Genomic DNA, 11275 nt, shown 5'->3' with positions numbered 1-11275 from the left:
TTGTGTAATGCATAAATGCATTGTACTAATAAACAATGTCAGAAAATGTCAGATAGGACTGAAGTCTCCTTTAACTACTGCTCTGAATCCCAGGACCCTTCCCGCATGCTCTCCAGAGAATCTGAGGTTTTCGATTTGGTGTGTGGCCTTACAGACGTTGATATGCCTTTAAAAGTATGTACATGTATATGACTATATAAATTGGTGATCTCAGCTTTGCGCAGTGGCAGTATCGTAGCCAATGAGGTTTATCTGAGGCGCGATTATTGCTAAATTGGTGATCTCTTCTTCTCAACCTAAGTAATCCATGTTGGCTTTCTATGCTGTCCACCAAATTGCCTTAACCTTTTTGGTGTCTTATGCAGCCCAACATTAGGTCTGCAATTTGTGTCCCCAGTTAGTAATCCCATCACTAACATCCTCAGACTCTTCAAAGGATTCTGAAATAATATTCACATATTATTTATGTAAATAGTAAGTGAGTGTGTTAGCATTTCTCATCATTTCTGCAAATGCCAGGCTGCATACCCCTGCTCTAGGAGCTTGGTGCTGAAGAGACAGGTACAGCAGTTTTGGTGATGGGAATATTTTCCTTTCACTGGTCTTCTGAAAGATTGTCATAAATGCAGATTTCGGATGTGTGCATATTTTTTTCCTGTTAGTGAAAACTCTGCTGTGATCACATCTAACAATACCATTTATAGATTCTCGAAAGTCCTCAAAGATGGCATCAAAGGACATGTGATTATGAGTTTTCCATCTTCTCTAGTCATCTCTGACAGATCTCTCTTAGGCAACTCAGTTTACTTACACAAAACTTTGAATGCCCGGGGAATTCTTTAATATGCCTCTCATCAACTAGCTTTTCATATTCCTGTCCAGTCCCAGATACCTTCAAAGAGAAGGCTTCCCAACATTGTGTCACTAAGAAAATAATGGTTTCTCTTCTTTTTAATTCATTGAATCTGTGTACTCAAATTTCTCTCGCCTTACATACTGAAATCCCTACAATTACAATAAAAATTTCTATACCACTGAGCCTGGTTTAGCTTACTGTCTGTGAAGGCCAAGGGCTTGAACCTCTCAGTATGTTTTGTCCAGTTGTACTTCAATGCAACCTGTACGTGGTGAATTGAGCTAACACCTTCTTTGTCTCTATTCTGGTGAAGTGTGCAGGCTCTGGAGTTAAAGACGTGACTCTGAGCCCTGACTTTATCACATACGAGCTGTGACCTGGGTTATCATTTTGAAGTTTCGAGCACTGGTTTATTACCCATACATGCTAACTATGATGGTGCCCATGTTGTAAGTGTATTGTGAGATTAATGAAGCAATGTATGTATATAAAATATGATGCCAAGCACATAGTAAGAACTCAAAAACGAGGATGAGGTGCTGGCTGGGTGATTAAGTTGGTTGGAGCATCATCCTGATTCACCTGGTTTGCAGGTTTGATCTCCAGTCAGGGCACAAGCAGGAGGCAACCAGTGACTGTGCAGATGGGTAGAGCAGTGGAAAAATGTTTCTCTCTTTCTAAAATCAATCAGTAAATTTAAAAAATGAACCTGAAAAATGAGGGTAAGGATGATGAAGATGATATTATTAGTCATTCTGAGGAACCCCCAACAGGAAGCAGAGGAGGCTGGGGCTGGGAGCTGTGGGCCACGAGGGTGGGAAGCAGTCCCTACTCTCCCCCTTCCCCAGTTGTGCATAGGAGTGTTCTCCTCCCCTGTCCATAGGCAATGAGCCCTAAACTCATCCTTCTTCTGATGCTTCTAGGTTGTTTCCTAAGGAGGTCCAAGGCCGAGATGCAGAACTCAAGAGCTGTGAGGTCTCTCATTTAGCTGGAGTCACTAAAAATGCAGAGTGTCAGTCTTTGGAGGGTTTCCCTATTATGTGTATCAGCTGCTGAGAATTTTCTGAGAAATTAGTCTGTATAAATCAAGAGAATGGAAAGAAGGTGAAAATGCCTCCCTGGACAAGGCATTTCTCTGGCTCAAATATTTGGTGACTGCCAAAGTCAACATAATTTGTTGCTAGATTTCAGGCCAACCTGATGTGGTCGACAGCGGTATTGAGGTTGAGTGATTTCCTCTCTTTTTCCATTTTCATCTTCTGCCTTGGCCTGAGCACCTGGAAACCCATGGAAACTACTGTGTATGCCTGTGGTTTTAAGCTTTCTCCGTTTTCTTGTTTGTTATTTTTCTTGATCTGACACCCCAATCTATAGGCAGGGACCAGAGGTAGTGGAAGAGACAGACACATGTGGAACACAACCTAGAACACAGTCTGAAAAGCCAGTGTAATAGGTAGCTTTATCCAAAATCCAAATGGGCAGAAATCTGATAGCATTTGAGTATAGGACCAAAGGATTCCTTCCCAAGCTGGATTTGCTGTATCAACTGATGGCATGCACAGCTTCCCACCTCACAGGAAACAAGCTGTTTCTTACCAAACAGAGGAATTTTTTTTTAATAGTTATCAGACAGGGTTTCCTTCTGGTCCATTCCTCTCTTGTTTAAGTTGGATCAGAAGAGCTGAAACCACATTGCTAAACCATCTCCTGAACCTTCTGTGCTGTGCATTTATGTGTTTGCCTTTTCCTTTTCTTCATCCAGGAGGAAACCAGTATTCATCCTAAGCATGGTTTATGGTTGACATGGAATTCTTGGAGATATTTTCCCCAGTATATTTGTAGAACTAAAATACATGGATAACCTGGACAGGGAGTTTGTTTTACTCTCATTTGGGAGCCTCTGCTGGTTGAAAAGGTGCAGGGAAGGAGGATGGAGAAGGATTAAGCACACTGTGGTAGAAAAAGTGATGGAGACCAAGAACCCTGGAAGGACAATGATAGATTCCTGAAGTCTTGCAAAGTTGGAGGAAAACTGGGGAGTGTACCTGGAGGCTGACTGCGACGTCGCAGAAAGATGGAGACCAACTGGGAATGTCAGGGATGAGTTCCCCTCAGAGGAAGACTTCTTCTCAGTTCACTGGGACACTGGTAAAGTGCAGAAGTAAGGCCTGCTTGCATGTGGTTGGTGGGGTAATAATATGGGTGTAATAATTTATAGTTTTAATTTGAACATTTCACCTAACATGTCAGATGGTGTGCTTGAGTGTGGTATTGTTAGGTTACAGAATTACATGCTTATGATTTTGTAATAAAACAGGGGCATTATTTGTGTCAGACTCTGTATATCAGTGTCTATTTCAAACATGGAGGAATATCTAACCTACACTGCCTGACTCAAGGGATTGGGATCAATGTTTAGGCTAAAATGTAATTCAGAGCCGCTGTGATTCCTTTCACTTGGAACATGGTGCCATGAGAAGAGAGGATGAAGAAAACTGTCTTATGACCATCTCCAAAATCAGTTTCCCACAGCCATTTCTAGCACTCTCTTCTTGTCGTTACCTTTGAGTGAATAATGGCAGACTTGGGAGGAACGCCTGCCCACATGTAAGAAGTCCCTGGACCCCACGGCACATCTCTTCTGCCAGCAGTTAACTTATTCAGATGGTTACACCCTTGGCATAGACCTAAGCACAGTTATTTCTTAGTCACGCCAAGATGGCTGTGCTCTGTAAGTCACAATCAGATAAATAAGAACAGTGTGCAGAGCAAGTTGGCAAATTTGGTGAATATATTTGGGTTGATACACGTCAGCCCAAAAGCGATTGCCTATGAAAGTGACTCGATCTTGCTTGTGATGGTTAGTGTGTTGACCGCCTCAAATATATTTTAGAAGTACTGCATTTCCAAAAAGGGAGCCCAGTGCATCTTCTCATGGATCGATGTGAGCTTTTAGAGCAGATCTCCAGGAACACATTACCTGGTGAACGTTTCCTTGACACAGCCATTTCCAGTGTGAGCTCTGTGTTTATAACCCTTTAGCACTTAACGTAGTGCCTCCTGTGAAGCTTGTAATGGATGGTCAGTTGGGGGGAAGGAGGGAGGGAAGAAAGAAGAAAAGAACAGAAGGAGGGAGAGGAGGAAAGAAGGAAGGGGTCCAGAGGTGGTAGGTAATGGAAGAATGGTTTCCAAACTTGGGAGAGCGTAAGACTCCCCAGCAGAGCTACTTTAAAAATGTGGATTCCTGAGCCCCACTCCCTAGAACTGTCGATGAGCAATCTATATTCTCAATAAGTCCCCCTGGTGATTTTGACTCAGGTTGTCCATGGGCCTCACTCTGAGAGACGTTGTTATGGAAACCGTGAGTGTGACTCACAGTTTTCCCTTGTAGAGCATGAGAGTGGGCGTATCAGTCTCTATGATTGTTCTCCAGAGTCACAGTCGTCACTCTCTGTAGAGAAAAGGGTCCTTTATAGAATGATGCAGATGCTGGTGAGGGGACAGATGATTGGCCACTTCTGCTTCCAGAGGGACTTAGGGTGTAGTAGTCACTGAGAAGTCAGCAGCTATTATCCCACAGTACACTTATCACTGCATACCTGACGTCTTTTCTTCCTTGACGTTCTTTGTCTTCCTTCAAGTCAACCACATCCCAGGACTTTATTCAAGGGTAAAAAAATACAGTAAATGATAAATGTAAACTTTGCAGAAGCCTCCACTGCTGGAGTGTGTTTTGTTGCTTACTCGAGGTGGGGACGTTATGTAACCATCTGCTGCTCTTTCCCTGCGCCCCAGCTCTCCTCTGTAACTCGTGCTTCTTGCAAACTGGAGCCTGCCAAGGACTAATAGGATTCTTTCCCAGACATCTTGGCCCTCTGTCTGACTGTTCTCTGCCCTCACCTCCCCACATGTAATTGTTTGGGGCCACTGTCGTATGGGCATGTCGGTGTCCGCCTGTGTGGAGAGATGAGGTGGTATTCACCTCTTTCTACGTCAACATGTGTAAGGGTGTTGTGTGAAAGTAAAGAATGCTCTGTCCATTCTTTAGGTGCTTGGGTGCTGAGCTGCCTGCCATGAACCAGCCTTGACAGTCACAGAAGATCTTTCACCCTGTACCAACCGTGGTATCTTGCTGGAAGCAAATGTCTATGGCTGTGGGCTTGTTGCCATCAGAGAATTCAGCAGAAGGATCCACATCATCCCTGTAATTTGTTCAATTCGGAACCCTGTGGATGGAAAAGGGCCACATACTAAACCTGACAAGCTCAGGGGAGGCCTGCATGTCGGGTCTCACAAACTCAGAGACCTAATGTAACCACATAGGATGAACTGACATTAATACAGATAGTCATGTCCTAGGTTGGTATCGTCCCTGACAAAGGTCAGTCCTTACCCTCACTGAGCCTGGCTGTTGTCTCTTTGCATCTAAGATAGCACACCTCTGGAAGTCGGGGCGATGCCCTTCTCCAGACCTCTCAGGGCACAGCCACTGCACCAGAGCGCAGACCACAGAACACCCCTGTTGTTCCTATTATCCCGTTAATTTTTAACGTGTAAAAGAAGTATGCAGCTATCCGTTTTACTTTGTATCCAATCCCAGAGATTTTCCCACTTTACTTTCTGTCGCCTCCCAAGTCTATCACCGCTGGGGTTCATGTAACCCCCTTACATTTCCCCCTTTGCTTCTGATGTATAAAATAAGTGGTAAAACTGCCATTTCCCAGAGCATTTTCTCAACCCGTTGAGATTTTGCTTCCTGGCAATTGTCGTCAGTTTGGCTCAAATAAATTCATAAAAATTCTCTACAGGTTTGGACGTTTGTTATGCTGACAACCCCAGACAGCTCCTGGGCTGTTTTATCGGGAGGCCTCTTCCGTTTCTGTGACCCTGCGACCCAGCAGCGTTCTAGTGGTGGTTCCTGATTTGGAACAGTATCAGTCAGGTTGCTGGCAGTGGGATGTGGACGGGGGAACGTCTGTGTAGATGATTTTACTGGAGGGGCCAGATGGCAGCAAACTCTAGAGTTCTAAGCCCCACTCTGCGCAAAGGTGCCTGAGGAATAGCAGCCCACTGACAGCTTGAAGTATGGTGCGCTGGGTAATTGGCTTCCTCATTTAGTAATTTGTCTGCTTTCTTTCCTCTTCCTCTGCTTCCTCTCTTCTTGTAAACTGATAGCCTCCTGCCTCTTCAATAGACAGACAGTCCCCTGAGCAACGGCTAAAGGGAGGGGTGGCCAGAGCCCCAGGTGGAGAGTCATTTGGAAAATGGACACAGAAAATAACTGTCTTTCTCCCCTCCTCCTCCTCCTCCTCCTCTGGTCGCCCATCTTGATTTTAGTCTCTTTCTCTCCCTCTCGCCCCCTCTCTCTCTTTCTCAGATTTTCCTCTTATCTTCTCTCACTGTCCCCCTTGCCACTTTATCCTCATATTTTTCTTACTCTTTTATGAATTGGTTTCCCCATTTTGTATCACTCTTTTTACTTTTTCTACCCTTTCCCTTTTTATTTCTTTCTTTTACTCACCTCATTCTGTTCCCTTGGCCTTCTTAGTTTTTGCAATTGATCCAGTGAAATTCCATTCAAAAAAGAAAATTTGACCACCTTGATTCAGGCTTACCAACCTTTTTCTTTTTTTAAATATTTTTCTCTCCAAGGAAGGAAAAATTTAAAAACACATTTTTGGCCCTCTCTGGCACCTTCATCCTCTCAAATGTGTTTGTCTTTAGGTGTCGGAAGTCCCAGGACACAAAATCTCTGCTTCGTTGAAAGTGCAGATGCGCCACTCAGAGTTTTTACCCTTGGACCTGGGGAATGACGTTTGGTTTCACTTAATAAGTAATTTTATTCTCCAGGTGGGATTCAGATTATTCCATTGCAAACCCAGGAGCAGACCTGACCCTGGTGCTGAAGGAGTTAAGTCGAATGTCTTAGCCTGCCTGCAGTCCGGAGGGCCAGCGCTGCTGTTAACCAGCTCCTCACGTTTTCCCCAGAGGCTGGGCCATCCTCATGGCAGAGGAAGAGGAGGGTCTCTGCCTCTGCCTCACGGTAGATCAGCTGGCTCCCCAGTCCCAAGGCAGCCTGAGGGAACCTTGCTGACAAGGGACTTGACTCAGATGTAAAGGGGCCAGCAGCTGAAGTTTACCACACATCCCCATTCTTCATCTTTTAATTATAGGTTACAGTGGGCATCTAGGTCAGGGGCTCCTGTTCTGTACTGGAGAGCAGAGGGCAGGCTCTAGAGTAAGGGTGCTTGAGTCCCCATTGCAGCTCCGCCAGTCGTGTGGCCTGAGACAACTCGTTCTCTCTGACCCCCTTTCCCACATAAGCTTCATGAGGACCCGTGTCTCCTTTGTCTATGGCTGTATCCCTAGCATCTGACACGCTGACACATAGTAAATGTTTAGGAATGAGTGTAGCGGTTAAGAGTAAGGACATCACACCAGACTGCTTGGGTTCAAATTCCAGTTCTGCCACTTACTGACTATGTGAACTTGGGCAAACTTCTGTGCTCAGTTTCTAAATCTGGGGAAAACAGGTAGGAAATGTATTAGTTTCCTGTGGCTGCTGTAACAAATCACCCCAAACTTGGTGACTTAAGACAACAGGCACTTATTCTTTCACAGTTCTGGAGGCCAGAAGTCCAGAGTCTAGATGTCCGAGGGCCATGTTCCTTCCAAAGGCTCTGGGGAGAATTCTTCCTTGCCTCTTACAGCTTCTGGTGGCTCAGGCATTCCTTGGCTCATGACTAGACCATTCCAGTCTCTACCTCTGTCTTCCCATGGCCTTCCCCCCTTCTCTGCATCTTCTCCTCTTAGGACTTCTATAAGGATGGTTGTCACTGGAGTTAGGACCTGTCTGGATAATTTAAGATGATTTCCTATTAAGATCCTTAATTAAATCTGCAAAGACAGTTTGTCCAAGTCCACGTTCATAGGTTCTGGGAGTTAGGTCATGGACATGTCTTTTTAGGGGTCACCATTCAGCCTACCTAGGCCTGTCATGAGGATCAATTTAGATAACATATGTAAAGTGCTTAGGGCAGTGACTCACTTGTAGTTAGAGAACTAAGTGTTTTATTATGCTTCACAGTAATTCTGTAATAAAAGCTGAGGCAAGTATGTGAAAATGCTCCAGTGTCTGGCGTAAAGTAAGAGCTTAGAGATTATTAGTTATTAATTTAGCGAAGTTGTATTGAAGACCTACTGTGTGCCAACTGCCCTGTTCTAGGTGTGGAAATACAGTAATAAGGACAATGAAGATAAAGAAAGGCCTTTTCCTTGATTGTACTTACATCCCAGTAGATTTTAGTAATACTCCCTCCATGACCGCCACCATCACAGATGCAAACCTCCTAACACGGCGCAACTCAAACAAGATGCTGAAGCGCGAATTCCCCAGGCGGAAGAGGAGACACCACAGAAAACATCCCACAACCAAAACCAAATTTCTGCTTGTGGTTTCAGAAGCATGAAAAATCAATTTTAGTTTTAGCAAAACTGAGTTCAAAGGTTTGGATTTTCTAAGGAGTTCTTAAATTTTGGTCCTTGGTTTTTGTTTTTTTTTAAATTTGTTGGGATCTGGTAGAGGAACAAGGGACATCAATCTTGTCTGAAACTCCAGCTGGCATTTGGCCTTGTGGTGGTGCCAGGCCGCTGGGGGCAGGGCGCGGGCAGCATCCCGGAGCAGTGCAGGCAGGGCTGTTGGTGACGAGGCTTCAGCCAGTGGGCATTGGGCCACAGGGTGCATTAACCTCAGAGAGCAGTATTGCTGGTCCCCGTTGCCATGACAACAGTGGACAGTGCCAGGAGACCCAACGAACGAATTAAATGGAAGGAAATTGCTGGTGCCTTCAGAAGAATAAAAGAAATTAAAGCAGGCTTCTCAGGAATCTGTGGACACCCCTTGGACCTCCATACTCACATTGAAACGATGGCAAAGGACACTCTCGGGGGTGGGGATCGGAGGGGCCTGCCCTGCCCACAGGATGCCCTTCAGAGAAGGAAGAGCGGCTGCACAGATCACAGACGCTGATTCTCCCTGGCTGGCCTGAGAACAAGAACCCGCTCAGCAGTGGCAGCCTGTGCTCAGCAGTGGTGGCGATGGCCTGTTTTATCTTCCAGCTCATCCCACATCTGTTGAGTTTACCCTGATGGGACGCAGTGACCTGGAAACTCACACAGAGCTCTGTTTCAGAATAGACTGGATAGAAAATAAACATGTGGGATAAATAAAGCACAGGGCAGGAAGTAATGGTTTTAAAAAGTTACCAGGAAAACCACGGGTGAGGTCAGGTTCAGAAACAGTACGGCTTTCGGAGACCTTAGTATTGACATCACTCAAATTGCTCAATAGAGACCTCCAAGTAGAGCGGGTGCTTTTGGAGTTTGCCCAGCACTCTTATGCGCTACCAGGCAGAGGAGCCCTGACCTACTTTTTTTTTTTTTAAAGAAAGTTTTTCTACTTGCTGTGAAGCTTGCAACAGGGCAGTGACCTTGTAGAAGTGGGGTTTTTTTGAACTATTTAATATGTCAGGTTTTACTTCTCCATCATGGAAATGAGCCAGCCTCCCAAATGGGCTGTGTGGGATAGGACCAGAGTGAGAGCCTCAAGCCGCCTTTCTGTGGTCCCTCCACTCAGGCTGCACCCCAGGGCACTGTGAGTTGGTGTTTAGGGCTCTGCCCTGCTGACAAAGAGAGAAAATGGTCCTTTTGAATTTTCAAACCAGAGGGCAGACTGCAGTTGGATCATGGATCGTCATGCCCTCCCTGAAAAGGCACTAGTGGGTTCTTTTGTACTGAGAATAACATGCAGACTCCATGCCACAGGTCTTCGAGGCTCTACCTGACGTGGTTCCTGCAGACTTCAACCTTGACTGCCAGCGGTCTGTGTCTTTCATGCCTTTCCAGCCACTCCCATGCTCTTTCTGTTCCCAAAGTCCCCCCGGCTCATTTCCTCCCCAGGGTCTTTGCACACGGTCCTTCTCTGCTTGGGAACTCCTCTCCCCAGGTCCCCATCGTCTGGTCCCTTCTCTGACTTGCAGTCAGATGTCACTGTCTCAGAAAGACTGGTGCCACCACCTTGTCCAGAAATGGTGCTGCACCCCAGCAGTCACTGGATCAGAGCATTCTGGGATTCTTTCCTGTGTGGCACTCACCACTCTCTGAAGTCACCTTAGTTCTTTACTTATTTATCATTGTTGCCCCACACAGTGGCTGTGCCTATCCTGTTCACCACTATACTCTTCAACTTCTAAAATAGTTCCTGGCTTAGAGTTGGTACTCAAATATTTGTTGAGCGAATGAATGCTTACCAAAATTGTGGGCTTTCTAAAATGCTGCTCAAGAGATTTGAGATTGAAAATCCTCAAGTAATGAATTTCTGTTGGCCCAATGACCCCAATTTGAAAGGGTATGGACTGTTTCCATGGAGAAGCTTTTGACTAAGAGCTCACCTAATGGAACCTGGTAACCATTGCTTTGGGTTGGAGGTAGCTGTTAGGATGATTCCTGGTATAAGAAACTAAAAACCCAGTTAAAAGTAGCTTAAATATCTAGGGCATTTTAGTATCTTATTTAATAAGAAGCCCTAGGGTAAGGCTGTTCCAGGGTTGGTTAACGATAGCATCAAGGACTCAGTTTCCTGGTGTCTTTCCATTTTGCCAGTCTCCATGAATCCTCATGTCACAGAATGGCTGCAGTAGGGAAGGGTGTCATCTCATATAGTCCATTGGAAAAACAGGAAAGGGAATGTCCCTGTCTCTTTCCATTTTGGGGGACAAACTGAATTTCTTAGCAGACTTTCCTTCCTGTCTTATATGCCAGAATTGCAACAATGCTATTCCTAAAACAGTCCCTGGCAAGAGGAATCCTACTCTGTTTGACTTTGACTGGTAAAGACTCATCCCCTAGGACAAGCAGGGGGCCCTTCTTCCCTGATGCAGCTGGTCTTCTAGATACCTGCATCAGAGAGGGACTGTTGGGTTGACATTGGCAAGTTCTTTTACAAAATTAAAGTCCTTTCTGACTACAATGCTGTTTTAAGTCACTCCATTAGCAAGTGGGGACAGCTTTAGAAACCTGATTAAGTAATCCTCAGGACCAGGTTAACAAAAGCATCAGTAGAGGGTAATGGGAAAGTGGATAAAATGGGGGTTAAAATAGAAAGACAGAGGAAAGAGAAAGTGTATAGTCTGTGGTGATAGAATTTCACTAAAAGAATCTTTACCTGGTTGCCTAAGTTGTCCTCTATTTGTCTAAGCAGTTTTGTAAGTTTCACAAATGCTCACCCTGCATCTACTCTATACTAGGTTTTGATCCAGAATTCCTTTTTCTCAAGCAGCATTTCACTCACTCATGACTATTGTTTATTCTCAAAGATTTCCAGCAAAGGAGACATTCTCATTAACCTAATAGCCCTTTGGC

The 11275-nt window shown here is 45.0% G+C and overlaps 1 pseudogene; it reads left to right on the top strand.

Annotated features, from left to right (window-relative positions):
- The first annotated feature begins 212 nt into the window (after window positions 1-212).
- LOC128627613 (uncharacterized) lies at window positions 213-278 on the top strand (annotated as a pseudogene).
- Window positions 279-11275: the final 10997 nt, after the last annotated feature.

Source organism: Artibeus jamaicensis, unplaced genomic scaffold, assembly GCF_021234435.1.
Source record: "Artibeus jamaicensis isolate MK-2021 breed Jamaican fruit bat unplaced genomic scaffold, CSHL_Jam_final contig_456, whole genome shotgun sequence".
Classification (NCBI taxonomy): Eukaryota; Metazoa; Chordata; class Mammalia; order Chiroptera; family Phyllostomidae; genus Artibeus; species Artibeus jamaicensis.
This window is presented reverse-complemented; position numbering and strand designations above follow the sequence as displayed.